Source organism: Rattus norvegicus, chromosome 2 (genome assembly GCF_021556685.1).
Source record: "Rattus norvegicus strain SHRSP/BbbUtx chromosome 2, alternate assembly SHRSP_T2T, whole genome shotgun sequence".
Taxonomy (NCBI): Eukaryota; Metazoa; Chordata; class Mammalia; order Rodentia; family Muridae; genus Rattus; species Rattus norvegicus.
The window spans coordinates 103,014,387-103,029,948 of NC_141535.1; the positions used below are offsets into that span (position 1 = coordinate 103,014,387).

General features: G+C 40.3%; 1 pseudogene across 11 annotated transcripts in view; it reads left to right on the forward strand.

Moving 5' to 3' along the window:
* The first annotated feature begins 29 nt into the window (after window positions 1-29).
* Rab5c-ps1 (RAB5C, member RAS oncogene family, pseudogene 1) overlaps window positions 30-15,562 on the forward strand; it is a 36,968-nt pseudogene continuing 21,435 nt past the window's right edge. For 5 of the 11 annotated variants that reach the window (XR_015671396.1, XR_015671395.1, XR_015671394.1 and 2 more), the window contains exons 1-2: window positions 30-670; window positions 9,798-10,158. The product of XR_015671396.1 is annotated as an RAB5C, member RAS oncogene family, pseudogene 1, transcript variant X7 (transcript). Of the gene's footprint in view, window positions 671-1,741; window positions 2,341-5,041; window positions 5,129-9,797; window positions 10,159-15,562 lie in introns of those variants that run through there. The other 6 variants (XR_015671381.1, XR_015671398.1, XR_015671401.1 and 3 more) reach the window with 6 other exon arrangements.

A 15,562-nucleotide genomic window follows, 5' to 3' on the forward strand; every position in this document is an offset into this window, starting at 1 on the left:
ACGACGCCGCGCCGCATGCCCCGCGCCCCGCGCCGCCGCAGCGCCTGGGAGCCCGCTGGTTGTCCGGACCGGGCTGCCTGCGTCCGCTCCACTCGGCGCCGCGCCCCGCGCCCCGCGCCCGACCGTCGCTTCCCGCCTCCCCGCAGCTCCCTCCCCGCAACCCGCGGCGCGTGCGCACGAGAGTTACGCGGGGCATCCTCCGGCGCCCAGACCCGGAGTTTGTTCGGCCTACCCGACCGGCGCTCTTGCGTCCGACAGACCCAGAATACCGGGAGCACAGGGCGCCCTCCCCGCGCTTCCATCCAGCGGGGCACCGGGCGCGTCCACTCTGAATTCCCGTACTAGGGCGTCGCGGGAGACCACTGCGGCAGTGACGTCAGCTGATCTCGGGGGCTCGATCCTCCCGCTACCTCACAGTTTATGCCCTACCAAGGCAAGGCTCCAGTGGCTTCCCTTGGCAGGTGAGGCCCCAGGCCTTCCAGGCCTGCAGGGCAGAAAAAGGGACCAAAGACTTCTGTGTGAAGTGAAATTCTCCTACCAAGAAAATGAGAAATGATGATATTGAGAAGACAAAGGTGGCAAAGAGACCAAAAGTTCCCCTGGCCAACCATCGCCCTTCTTTGTTAGTGTTTGCTGGTTAATATGTAGGAAAAGCTTTCAACCTGTTTTGGTAAGATGAGGATATAATTTACTTGTTTTAAGTTTCTGCCCCAAAACTACCAAAGCTTTTCCGCAGGAGCCCACTGTTTCTAACGCTTTGAGCATCAGATACTTCAACATGAACAAGCTCTCCCCCTGGCAAAATGGATTTAGATAATTTCTCAGGGCATCTAGTCTCCCAGGTATTTAAGATGATCATTGGCAAGGTGGCAGGCCTTAAGAAGTACAGTGCTGAGCCTGGGCTTAATGGTGCTATAAACTTGAGTACCGAGTATGCATGATCAGATAGAGGGATAGAGGTGTGTACTCTTATTATTTAAACATCATGCTCCTGTGTATTTCTACATGCCAGATCTTAGGCATGCTTTATGATCCGTTCTATGTTGTGGAATTTGTCTTCGCTAGATGATGAAGCACTAATGAGATTCTCACTGCCTTTGAAATCTTAATTACTCCCTTAACGTGTAGTCGATGTGTTAAGCATCTCACTTGGGATTACACTGAGCACTGTGGGCCATTTACTCTTCAAAAAAGTCGTTATCAAACAGTTGACTAAATTGCAGGTAGATTCATAGAAACAAACTTGCCCTACACCTTATACAGATAAGTCTCAAGAACTAACCTCAAGTGATATGTACTCTTCATCTGCTGGACATGGTGGTACAAACCTGTAATCATTGCCCTTGGGAAACTGGGGCAGCAGGATGAAGAGTTCAAGATAAGCTCAGATATTATACGGAGTTCAGAACCAGGCAGATTATATAGTGAAATGCTCTCCTAAACAACAACAACAACAGCAAAACATTTGAGTACCTCTACACAAAACGGATACTGGTAAAATTTTGTTGAGTAAAATATACCGCATTTAATAATATCCAAAGGTTTGGCTAATTAAATAAGACTTACCAGTAAATAGGCAGCCAAACAGTGTATCGCCAGTAAGGTTTATTTCAATGTACCTGCTAGAGCCCAGAGCCCTGGCAGGTATTTTATATGCAGTGTTTTTACCCAAGTCTATAGTCACATAAGTAATTTGATCTAATTTATACAGATAAGCAGTCACTTTCAAAACTAACTCACTCACCATAGTAAACTCTAGTCTGACTTCAGAGCCACGGGTTTTCTACCACACCATGCAGTACATCAGGAAAAGAAATTTTGTTTTTAGTATTCTTGGGAAGCCATTAGGGTTCATCAGAGGTACACTAGAAAGGGGTGAGGGGAGAATGTTAAAGAGAGGTTTCAAGGGATTGGCTCAAGATTGCCAAAGCTGAGGTCTGGAGAATAGATAGACAGACAGACAGTAATAGTGGACTTTGCATTCTGGGATCTGAAACCAATAACAGAAAACTGCCGGACTGAAAAGAGAGGCAGGATTTTTATGCTGGAGTCTTCAGAAAGAAAGCCTAAATCTTTGCTCTTAAACCCTTTAACAGAAGAGACAAGGCCCAGCCACTTTGAAGAAGAAAATCTGCTTAAAATCTACAGATTATAAGTGTTCGCAGCATCTTCACCTTTGTTGGGCCAAACAACTGGATGTTACAGCCTAACGAACACATAAAATGAACCACCACAGAGAGAAACTTTAAACTTAAGTAATGAAAGAAATCCCATTACCTAAAGCAACAACAACAAAAGGAAGTCAAGGTTCATACAAAGGATTCTTTTATACTCTTAAATGCAAGTATATTTTACACGATAATATAATATAGTAGAATACACTAGACTTGCATGTTTAAAAAGAATGTCCTCTGGATATGCAGACTTACAGCAGTTTAACATGATCATGGAACATAATCCAGCATATTTTAACTAAATCAGATGATTCTAAAATTGCCCAAAGTAGATGGTTAGCACAACGCTCTTATGAGATGAAAAAAACAAAGTGAATACGAATATGGATCAAAGAAGCAGAATCACTGAAAGTGGTGCAAAAGGAATTTATTATAGAGATTTGTTATTATAATACAGGCTTTCTTATGGAGAAGCTGGTGTGGTCAGGTTAGGGAGGAATGATTACAGGCTTATAGAAAAGCCACTAACGTGGGAGCAGGGAGGGAAACTGGTAAAGAGTCTTATGAAAGCCTTCAGCTTCAATGTCTGGTAGTGAGTGTGAAGTCACTAGTCAGTGAAAAGAAGTAAGAGGCTTGGACACGTGATCTATGAGAAAAAAAAAATGGAACCCTTGGTTTTTCCTCACTGTGCCTTACCCCAGTGACCCAGAAGAAGCTGGTACTGTTAGCCATGGAGCTAGTGCTGGATACAGAGAAGCTAGAGATACTGCAAGCCTGGGCTACTACTACTTAACATGAGGCAAACTGACAGAATAAGACATGTGTACAAGTTGCCACAATACTAGAATGTTCATACTCAGTTTGCCTTCGGGAAATGACTTCGCCGGGAAGGTTCCTTGCCTTAATGAACTGACCCACCTTTCCTGAGTAGTCTATTCATAGAGAGTATTATAGTTTACCCACAGAGTCTATGAGCAGTACCAAGAACAGTCCTAAAGTCTCCTGCGTTTCTTCTTCGGCTGTGTTGCTATTTAGTTGGCTCAATCACTCCAGATAGTATAATCATTCCTTCCTGGCTTTGAGAGTTAACTAGGAGTCCAGAATGGCCAAGTGGCAGTCTCAACTTCCAATGTAACTGAATATAAGCCCCAGTAGGGAATTCTCTTCTAGAGTATTCAGAGGGAGCAAGAATTCAACTTTGGATTTATAGTTTTCATAACAACGAGGAATTAAAACACCTGCTGTTTTTGGCACCTAGGTTATAGCCATTTGTTATAGCAGCCCTGGGAGACATACAGGAATGATACTCAGTTCTGATGCTGGGTCAGAACAGATTTTAAGATTCTTCTAGATTCATTTCTCTGTGCCAGCGTTAATAGTGTCCCCTGCTCATGACAGAGCTGCTGCACATACACTCACTGCATTGGAGGCTGCCTGTCCAAGACCAGCACATGATCAAGCCAATCCACATTCCAGCATGTGGGGGGGGGGCTCATGAGGCCCCAGTGCTAGCTCAGAGTTAGCTAGTTGGTAGTTAATGGCTTCTTGACAAAAGAGAGTTAGTTTTCTTAAGAGGTGTTGCCTCTCAGAGGCTATTTATTCTCTGCTTCCTGGCCCTACATTCATGTGCATTTGGGCATCACTAATTGGACTCAGAAGTTTGTAAGGAGTACAAAGAAAAGAGGGGTAGGGATAGAAATTTGGGAGAAAAATATGAGGGGGTCTAGGAGAAATTGGAGAGGGGAGAGTGTGTAGGGTAAAAGGGCCAAAAGACCCTCACTTGACCCCAAGACCAGGGCTAGGGAACAGAGCTGAGTTTACCACAGAAACCCACAAATCCTGAGCTTATTCCAAGCTCAGGACTTGAAATCCCACCAATCCTCACCCTGGAAATTACCCCCCCCCCCAATACCTATATAAACTCTGTCTTCTGCTCAGCTCCCTGCTGCTTCTCTCCAGAGCAGAGGCAGCGCCCTCTTCGGTTTTTCCCTTCCAAAAACAATCTCCTGTTGCACAGTGTGACTTCATGGTACCCCCTGGTTCCTGATTGCCAGGTTACTTCTTTGTACAGAGCTATAACTTCTCACCAGAGCAGAGCTTTTGCTGGGGAAACCTGTCCCTTCCAGAGTACAGCCATCACACTTTAGCAGGAGAAATCTTCCCCTGTGGCCCTAGCAGAACTTAACAGTTCTGTAGAGGAAGCCTTTCCCTCCAGAGCTGCAACACTTACACAGTGCAGAGTTGATTAGATCAAATTACATTATAGACATATGAAATTCTTAAAGAATAGGCAAAAATCTTAAAAAGTATATAAAGATTTTTAAAATAAGAAAGTAACTAAGTTAACTGGTTTGAGTTTGGTTGTTGGTGTTTAGGGCACTGCAGAAAACACGTCTGTTTAATTAAAGAATTTGGGAGACCTGATAGAAATGGATCACAAGTTTTATTCTCTAGTTATAAATATCGAAATGACTATAATATTTACATTCTGTTTCTAAAAACAAGTTCCTCTCTTGCTATCTCTGGGAGAATAGTCAGAAACAGCAAAAGGCCCAATGGCCATGTAAATGTTGAAAAGAATGAATCTTAGAACAGCAAATCTTTTACAGTGTACCTAAAAATTGATTATTAAGTGGGTTTTGATCAACTATTTTATTTTTAAATTATATATATATGTGTGTGTCCGTAATCGAACCTGATGACATGGGCACTCGAAAGCAAGTCCTCTGATTATTAAGCAGTTTTTATCACAAGTATCTCTGAATTTAATTGTCATTTGTATATAAAATAGTGACATTTGCGGCTAATGAGAGGTCTCAACAGGTAAAGACAGTTGCCAGCAAGCCTGACCTAATTTCAATCCCCAGGACCCGCATGGTGGAAGAGACAACAACCTACTCCCACAATTGTCCTCTGACCTCTACATGTGTAAAGTGACATTTGCTCTCAAGCAGGTATAAGATTTCTTTTTTTTTTAATTATAACACAATTACAGCAGCAAGAGAGGGGAGAAAATACCTTCAAGTGCCTTTTTAATCTCCAGGTTTTCTATGCATTTGTTTTTCCCCTGGATATTTACCAAATAGCCACAAATTTTTGGGTGTTCTACTAGGTATCTAAAATAAACCAGAGAGTGGTCCCCTGCCTGAAGTCACATATTAATGGAGGCATGTATAAGTAAGTAAATGTGTAATAGTATAACTTAATATGGGTGTTACTAGGGACTTTGTTAGTCAGCTTTCTGTCACTAATATACCGCTGATAAAGAAACTTACAAGGGGAACAAAACATTTGTTTGGCTTACAGTTTTGGTGTTTCCATTCCATGGTGTAGCCTATTGTTGGGCCAGCAGCAAATGAGCACATAGGGAGAAGCTCTTCTGCCCATTCTGATTACACAAAGACCAACCTCCAAGGACATGTTTCAGAATGACCTCCTAAATGGTCTGCTTCATCTCAATGGCACCACAAGCTGAAAACTCTCCTGGCTTTTGGTAGATACTTATCCAAACCATAGCTGGTACCAGGACTGAAAAAGTGTACCAAAAAGCAGGACAGAGGCCAAGGAAGCTTCCCTTAAACAGTGATACATTTTCTCAGACCTCTATGAAGTGAGGAAGTAAGTTAGACAAGAGCTGAGGGGTGGGAAAAGGCCTTTCTTTCTTGAATGAGAGACCCAGTACAGATGTCTAGTGCATAAGTAGATCTAAGGTAGGGAGAGCCTAGTGTCCAGAAGCAGGGAAGGCAGACAAGCTCAGACCACTGAAGGCCCTTCTAGGCCTGTTGAAGGACTTGCATTTTATTCTGAACTATGATGGAAAGCCACTGGGATATTTTCTGCTGTGCTTTGCAACAAACTGGCATTCATATCATATCAGATATGTCTCTGGGCTACAGCTCTATAGATAGCAGTTTCTAAGCAAGAGAATCATTCTAATAGTTTTAAGTAGCCTAAAAGAAAGAAGATGGTTTTTCAGGCTGCGTTATGCAAATTTATGTTGTGCATGCACAAATAAAGATCTAACCTTCCAAAAGCCATCCCCCTTTCAAGTTTAAATCAGAACAGTCACAGAGTTCTTCTATGTCCCCTGAGTTATTCAAGTTAGAAACTTATGTTTCTGAATAACCCATTTATATCCATTCCAACATCTTATTCTTAGCTCAAAAAATTAAAACCATTCAAACTGATGAATAAAAATGAAATACCTCTTTTAAAAATTCAAAATAATTTTATTCTAGGGAAACAACATATATAAGCATTTAATAAGACAGTGAAATAAATTATATGTTATTAGGATAAAATTTATTTTTAACTTGATGAAACATACATTAAAATTGATCTTAGTCACAAGGATAAGAATTTTGTTAAACACAACTAAAATGAATCTTACAAAATGTAGAAATCAACATAATCCAAGAATTACTAATACTCACAATTTTTAGAATAAATTTGATATACAAAATTTCACTAACTTTAAGATCAATTTTTCACAGGAATAAGTGAGAATTAGTTATTCTGTTTGTCACTTTTAGAAAATGGAATGCTGTTCAGTGTCAAAGCTTTTTACCAGGCAGGTATGGTACTACATGCTTATAGTTCCAACACTGTGAAGACTGAGTCAGGATTATCATGAGTTTGAGGCCATCCTAGAGCTACATAGCAAGACCCTTTCTCTTGTCTCAAACAACAAAGGCTTTAACGAATCTTCCCATGATAAATAGTTCAATTAAAAAATAGGCAAGGAATGGCATGGTATGGCATAGCACTGGGGAAGCAGAGGCAACAGGATTGTGAGAGTGAGGCCAGCCTGGGGCATAGCAAGAATCTCAAAAGAAACAAGCCACCGAACAATTACAACATAAAGCCAAGAACTAAGCAGACATTTAAGAAGGGTATCACTGAGCACATAGGAAGGTGCCGAATGCAACTTGCAGTTAGGGTGATGCAAATGGCAACCACAACGAGGTGTCACTTCCTCTGCAATAGGGTGGTTATCAGATATATTAATGTCTATTTATCTACACAACAGGAAATGACAGGTGTTGATAAGGATGTGAAAATACCAGTAACCTAGACACTGCTGGAAGACATGTAAAATGGTTGTACTGGAATGGATAACAGTTTGATGGTTTTTCAAAAGATTACAGATCAGATCACATATGATGAAGTAATTCCTTTCTATAATCCCCAAAGAAACAGAAGCAAACATTTAAACAGATACTGTTTGCCATTGTTCACAATGCTCAGAAATGGATACAATTGAAATATACATCAGCAGATGAATGAATATAATCAAACGTTGCTTCTATATACAATGGGATATTATTCAGCCTTAGAAAGAAATTCCAATGTATTGTATACAATAGATGAGCCAATAGGGACATTTTGTTAAGTTAAATAATCCACCAAAAGAAGGAAAAATAGTTTATGATTCCATTTATATGATATAACTAAAATAGTTCAATTCATAGAAACCAAAAGTAAGATGGAGATTACCAATGGTTGGGGAAAAAGAATATGTTTACCCATTTTCTGCTGCTATAACAAAATAATAGAGTCTGGGAAGTTTATAAAGATTAGAAATGTATCTAACTCCCACTTCTGTAAGTCAAAGGACAAAGTGCCAGCATACACTCAGCTTCTGATGGGGACCTCATGCTGTATCACAAGACAAAGATGTAGAAGCAAGTATGTATAAAGAAGACATAGATACATATGCTGACAGAGGAATTGAGGCAACCTTGCTTTATGTCGTCTCTTGAGAGTCAAACCAGTCTCATCAGAGAGAAAAGCAGCAATCACTCATAAAGGCATAATCATCACTTGGCGGTGTTGCCACCTCTCAGTACAGTTGCTTAATAATTATATTTCAACATGGGTTTTTCTGAGAATGACTACATCTAACCCAGGGCAGTGAGGCTTGGGGAGTTAGCATTCACTGGGTACAGAGTTTCAGTTTGGAACCATGTAAAAAGCACTTGGAAACAGATAGTGGTTACAGTTGTACAGCACTATAATTGTACTGAGCACCACTGAGCTATGTATTTATGATTCGTTGAAATGGTCACTTTTATCTAGGCTTCTCCTCCCAACAAAAGTTCTCCCACCGTGGATGTGATGTTCATTTCCTTAGCCATTCTCTGGAGTGCTAGAATGATACCTGATGTGGGCAGGTGACCACACTTGTGTGTTCACCGTGACTGATAGTTCCCCTTCACTACAGTGGCCACAGTCTGTGATATAGCTCATTAGAGCTTCTGGTATTTCTTTTTCCTGTTCTCCAAGACAACTCTGAAAACCTTACATAAGACCCATGATACTTTTTCTTTCATTTCAAGTAGTCTGAATTGACCAAAAATAGTGAAGTTGTTTGCTGTGCTGAACTCTGCACAAATCTGATTTTCCTCAATACTTCATCTGTTGATTGTTCAATTCAGACTGGGCCTAGATGGGTGGCACAGATTCTGTGTGCAGCACCATACATGTTGTTAGAAACAACATGCCTTAATATCTTAACTCTTGGGCATATTTCCTTAGATTGAACAGTTTATCCAGTCCAGCAGGCAAAGTAACATAATTGACAGTTACTTGCCAACACATGATAAGCCATGTGGATTCAACTGGGAAGAACTGCTGAAACTGTAGTTCGCATGGGAATGAGCTGAGAGAATGAGCCATGAAGTAAACAAATACTAATAAAACAAAACACTAATAGAACATACTTATAACTAGATCAGGTGGGATCTTTTTTAGATTTGAGTTTTAATTATAACTCTGTGTGTGTGTGTGTGTGTGTGTGTGTGTGTGTGTGTGTGTGTGTGTGCGCGTGCGCACTTGGGCGCGTGCGCACGCGCCACACATGAGTACAGGTACCACAGGGGTTAAAAAATCATGTAGGATCACCTGAAACTGGTGTTACAGGTGCTTGTCAACTGCCCAATGTGAATTCTGGGAAATGTACTAGAGCTTTTTACAAGAGCAGAGCAAAGCCAAGCAGCAAACTTTGTTTTTTTGTGTATTTTCTTGTAAACACAAAAACAATCAGATACATTTAAGAATAAAAAAAAATTGGAACAGACTACAAGAAAATTTGTTTGTACACCTGAAAAATTTGGTTGTATCAAAGAGATAACTGAAAGAAATATTACCTGTGGAGTTTCATTTGCTAAAACATCCCCAGGTCAACATCTTTCACTCCAAGTCACTTAAGTGCAGTTTCAGGACTGCCCATACTGTAATAACAGCAATAATGAAAGTTCACCAAGATACAGGAATGCCTTGAACCCAGGAAGAAGTTACCAAAGGGAAAAATGATGCCAATCTTCCTGCAAAAATAAATGATCAGTGAAAGAGGCAGGCAGTTCCAGCAGTCAGGTAAGTTACTGTTAGGGACATAGCTGAAACCATTTAGTGTAAGGTAAAAAGCTACTTTCTGAAACTTGGAATAAAAGATGGCCGAGTTTGCCAATAGGCAGAGCTGACCAGAGGTAGGCCTTGATATGCTAATGAACTAACCCCAAGATGGTGTGGCAGGTGGATCTGCTAGTGAACCTTTCCCAAGTGTGAGCCCTGATAGTCCAAAGGTACCATCTGATAAAATGACATAAAATTTGGAATTTTCAGAATGATCTCTAGGATCTCACTGCTGTGCTCTGGAGATGGGGCTTTATTAGCCTCTGTGCTGATATTCATGCACAAGAGGACTTGGAGCTGTGAGTGGCCCTGACCTAAGTGATTGCTGAATTCCCAGCATTTGGAGTTCAACTTGGCTCACACATGCCTGCTTGTCAGCAACGGCTTTTGGATTGTGCCTGCAAGGACTTCCTGGACCCCCATCAGTGCCATCCTGCCCACCAGCCACAGTTGAAGGACTTTCCAGTGGACATGGGCCAAGCCTGCAAACTTCCAAAGCATCTTCACCAGGGAAGACTCTCCCGTGCAACCTTGTAGCGGCATTTTTGCCCAAACAGCTGTTCCCTGCTTGGTGAGATGTCTGTTTAACTTTTATATTAGCACAAGATAAGGAATGTTTGTGTGCATAAACCGAGAATATTCAAAACACAAATCTTGAGTGGACATGGCTAATTGCAAATCCCTGACAGCCCATAGGCAGTGCTCTTCACAGTTACCTAACATTTGAGTCTAGTCCCTTAGGCGCCCCTTCCTCTTTTCTGTGTGTTTTGCTCATGGTGCATCCTCTTAAGTGGAACAATCCATCAAGGCTCCCCAAGAGCAACTCTAGTCAAATGTCTTGGTTTACAGTGAGCCCTTCCCAGACTCCTGTAGCAGGAAACAATCTCTTAGTGTATCTTTTAAGATTGGGTGTTGTTTGTTTTTAACGCACTCATGTATAGTAGTTTTTGCCTTTATTTACACTCATGGTCTTGATGGACTCTGAATACATATTTTCTAGCAACTAGTAATTCTTTTCCCAGTCTGCATTATATAACTATTTCTGCTACACTAGATGCACATACTCTCTACTAGACCTCTCCCCACTGCTTCACAACTCCCCACCTCTGAACATGACTCCCAATTCTATCATGTTTCTGCCCTGTACTTCCCTCTAAGTTTGCTCCTTAGACTGTGATCTAAGTCAGGCTCTGTGTGACTTCTTTAAGCCTAGTACTTAAGTCTACAGTGGAAATGATGATCTTCCCTTCCCAACTTTCCTTGTATTCCTTGACACCACTCCACTGCCTTTGATCAATGAATATAAATCTCCTCACCCGTCTTCACTGCCCACCTGTTACAAAGCTTGCTGGTTTCATTTCTAAATTACTGCAATTTCAACCCTTGCTTCTAACCTTCTTCCAATCCAACCCAAACTTCTGAGTGCTATTGTATCTTGTCCATCTATATCCACTATAGCAAAAATGGTGTTTTGTTTAAAGTGAAAAAAAAAAACAGCAGTAAAGATGAAGAGTGGATGAGAGTATGAATGAATTTCCCATCAGATGCATCATGCAGCCTATTCTCTTACTCCATATTGCTCCTGTGCCACACTGCTCATTTGCACTGTGTTTACTGAGGTACAGTAAGCATACTCTCCCTGCACCTGTGAGGGAAAATTTCATATTTCTCCAACAGCCTGGGTTCTTGCTGCAAGTTGCATTAGCCAACTTTGGCACTTAAAATTCTTATTAGTGTTTATTAACTCTTCAAAATAATCTCATTGTTGACATCCTTTTTCCTAATAGCCAACTTTTACTCTCTCATCTTACATATGAAACATCCGAGAGATGTCTTTCTGAGTAGGATTTATTTTACTTAATAAGATCATTTCCAGTTCTATCCATTTTGTTGCAAATGACACAATTTCATTCTTTTTGTTGGCTAAATACCACATTTTCTTAACCCATTCACCTGTTGATTGACATTAAGGTTGATTCTATAACTTACTTATAGTGAACAGTATCTTAATAAACTAGGATGTGCAAGGATACTTATTTTGACTGCCTTTTATTCCTTTGGGTATGTATTCAGAGGTTGGATAACAGGATCATATTGTAGTTTATTTCTAGTCTTTGAAGAGCCTTCTTACTGATTTCCATATTAGCAGCTTCAAGCTATACAGGAAAGCATAGTAAAAATACTTCAAGATAGAGGCATAGGCAATGGCTCTCTTCATAGTAGTGCAATAGCTAAAGAGAAGGAAATGACAAATGGAATTGTATAAAGTTGAAAGACTTTTATACAACAGAGGGAAAGGGGGATTTAAGAGGCAGTCTACAGAACAAAAAATCTGTGCTAGTTATTCACCAGAAAGGGATAATATCTAGAATATAAAAAACTGAAGAAAAAAAGCCACCAAAAGAACAAATAATCCAACCAAAATATGGGTGAATGAACTGAATGATTTTCAAAATAAGACATATAAGTGTTGAATAAGCATATACACTTTTAGCCATACAAGAACTACAAATACAGATAACATTAAGATTCCGGTTCACCCTAGTCAGCATAGCTATCATCATCAAGAGAACAAAAGCCAACAAACAATACCCAGGATGCTTGGGGAAAAGAAGAGTAGACCTAGTATGTGAGATTATCTTCTTAATGTATTATTGACTTCTATTTGCAAGCGGTTTCTTTTTGCAGATTTATGTTCATCAAATATATTTGTGTATGATTTTTGTTCTCTGGTTTTGGTGTTATGGTGACACTGGCTTCATAGAATGAATATGGAAGCATTTCTTCCCTTTACTTTTTATAGACTAATATGAGGAGCACTGGCCTTAGTTCTTTTTAAATATCTTATGAGTTTCAACAGTGTGTCCTTGGTTCCTCACCTTTCCCTTGTTGGGAAACCATTACTGTTTCAATCTCATTGCTCATTATGTATCTGTCTGAGTTGCTTATGAGCCTCCTGGTTCAGTTTTGGTACATCATATGTGATTAGAAATGTATCCACTTCTAAGTTATCCTATTTATTGGAGTATATGTTTTCAAAGTAATGGCTTATGATCTTCGAATCATAAGAGTCAGATGGTACCTTTAGAATAGCTCATTTTCTATCTCTGATTCTATCAAGTTCCCCTTTCTCTGTTGGTTAGTTTGGTTAAAGGCTTCTCGATCTTATTAACTTTTTCAAAGAACCAACTCTTTGTTTCAATGATCTTTTATATTATTCCTTTAGTTTCTATTTCATTAACTTTTTCATTAGTACTTAGTATTTCTTTTCTTCTGTTATGTTTGGTTTATTGTTTTCTAAGACCTTAAGATGCATCATTAAGTAATTTATTGAGACTTCTCTTGGTTTTTTAATGTAGCTACTCATGGTCATAGATTTTCCTCTTAGAATCATTCTTTCTGTGTATACAAATTCTAATATGTTGTTTTTCCATTTCATCTGATTCTAAGAATTTTTAAATTTCCACCCAATTTCTTCCTGACTTATCAACCACTCTCAAGTGTGTTGTACACTATGTACACATATTATATTTACCTTTTATCTTGCTTTCAATTTCTGGTTTTATTCCATTGTGATCTAGAAAGTTACAAGAAATCATTTCAATATTTTGGGTTCATTGAGACTTTCTGTATGCCTCAAAACTATGACCTGGTTTGGAGAAAGTTACATGAGATGCTGGAAAAAACCTGCATTTTACAGTTGTTGACCAGACTATTCATTCATAGTGTCTGTCTGTCTGCCCCCCCCCCCCCGGTTTATATTAGTTTAATTGAAACTCCAAAGTTCCTTGGGTTGATTTTTGAATCTGAATTTTGAGAGTATAGACAGAAATCACCAGTTTTATTGAGTACTAGAGATATCAGTCAACATATGCTCACTAATCCTTGTAGAGGGAGTAGCTAATAATTAAAATCTAGTTTCCTAATTGGTTCTTGATTGGATCAATAAAGACAGCAGAAGCTAATTGCTGGGTGAAGGATAAGGCAGGATTTCCAGGTGGGACAGGAAGAGGAGACAGAGGGAGAATTGGGGATTCAGACCAGGCTGTAGAGAGGACAGGAAATACACCATGTAGGCCTGGGGGCTATTCTAATACAGAAGAGCTGGTGAGTTTAGGACAATAGATTCTGAGCCCAATGGTTGTGTCATCTGGGTAATTTTAAAATATTGTCTGGGGGTTGGGGATTTAGCTCAGTGGTAGAGCGCTGCCTAGCAAGCACAAGGCCCTGTCTTCGGTCCTCAGCTCCGGGGGAAAAAAAATAGAAATCTGACTACTAAAATATTGTCTGGTGTTTTCCATCTGTGATGATTCAGGTGGGCAAGAGAAGGTACAACCTCAGGGTTGTTATTGGAGGTGGATGCTGGGTCAGTCGATTGGTGGAACGCTAGCAGTAGCTCCCGGCATTCTCAAGAGGGAGAGGTATTGGGCGGCCAGACTTGGGAGCTGCTTGAGATGGCCATTTCCTGCACCGGGCAACCAGCAAGTGGAGACCAGGAGAGCTAGCGGTGGGAGCTGAATGAGACCTGGGTGCATTCCTTAAAAACTGGTGGAACTAGTCATGAGAAGTTGAGAGCTGGGCCAGAGCTCTCGAATAAGAGCATGCCCAATGAGAATCCACTAACAATATAGGATTTTTGGATTAATTCAGACATAGTGAAACTGGTCTGGAAGGAGGGAAGAGGGGAAAGGTGTTTTTTTTTCAGTGACCCAAGCGGACTCACATGGCTCCAGCGCTTGGGATTCAAACAAAGAAACACAGGGGCAGACTCATTACAGACTCTGAGGTCCCCTGCTGTGAAAAGAGACAAGATGGCTGCTCTGAGGAAGCGAGCCAAACAAAAGCGCCTGCTTCCTACAAGATGGTAACCAAAGGATAGAATTTTAAGTTTGGTTTAATTGCTTTTAAGGTTAGAAAAGAATATAGATTTTGCCCGAGCCACATGGGGAATTCTTCACCAGGTTCAAAACTAATAACTTCCCCAGGTTCAGAGAGTTTGGGCCTAGAGGCGCTGGGTCCCTGCTGTAGGCAGAATGGCTGCAGCCTCCAAGAAAAGATGCAGGGAGATTGAATGGAAAAAAAAAAAAAAAAAAAAACCGCTCTAGGTAGATTGAAAGGGGGGAGGGGTGTCTCGCAGGATAACTCATATTCTTCGAACATGTGTCTCATGGGAACTTTGGGTTAAATATTCTGGCATGACAGATTAGAAAAAAATTTAAGAATAGGCTCCTATAGTATGTGTTTAGTTTACTTCATTTGTTTTGCATTGTTTTAATTATCAAAATGGGTGTGATTTTGAGTTTTGTGGTTATTTTATTGTTCCTCAGGGAGAGAGGTCAAGCTAAAAACTTTTCTGGTCACTGGCTAAAGGACATGCTAATGTGGGAGAAAGACTTTAAGTTTGTGTTTATAGAAAAGGCGATTAGACCCCTTCCAGAGTTATATGGATTAGATATGACAGAGGGAGACCCCCTAAAGAACTAGAATAATTCAGGAAACCCTGAAGAACTAGAATAATTCAGGAAAGGTAAAAATTTTTTGTGCTATCCTTCACATGGCATGAATGAAGAGTTGTGATTGGTTATTATTAAAATTGGTCCATAAAAAAAGACAGCTGTCTTTCACATGCTCAAACAGGGAGCAGAATTTCATCCTTAACTAGTCTACATAGACTAACACAATCCATACAGATATCTTGACAGTACTTAAATCTGTCTTGAGATTTGTAGATTACAGAGTGTACAGCTTTGGTGAGATTCATCCTGAGACATGATGAACTGACCTGCGTGAACTCCCATGTCATGGATTCAAGGTCGTCTTGCCTCATTCAACCTTTCAGATGGATCTACTCAGAACTTTGATCTATCAGAGACTGAATAACAGTTGTTGATTGGCTTTCTTAAGGCCTAATTAAATCTCCTTATTTTCTCTACCCTTCCCCTCCCATTTAAAGATTCATCACCCCCCTGTTCAGC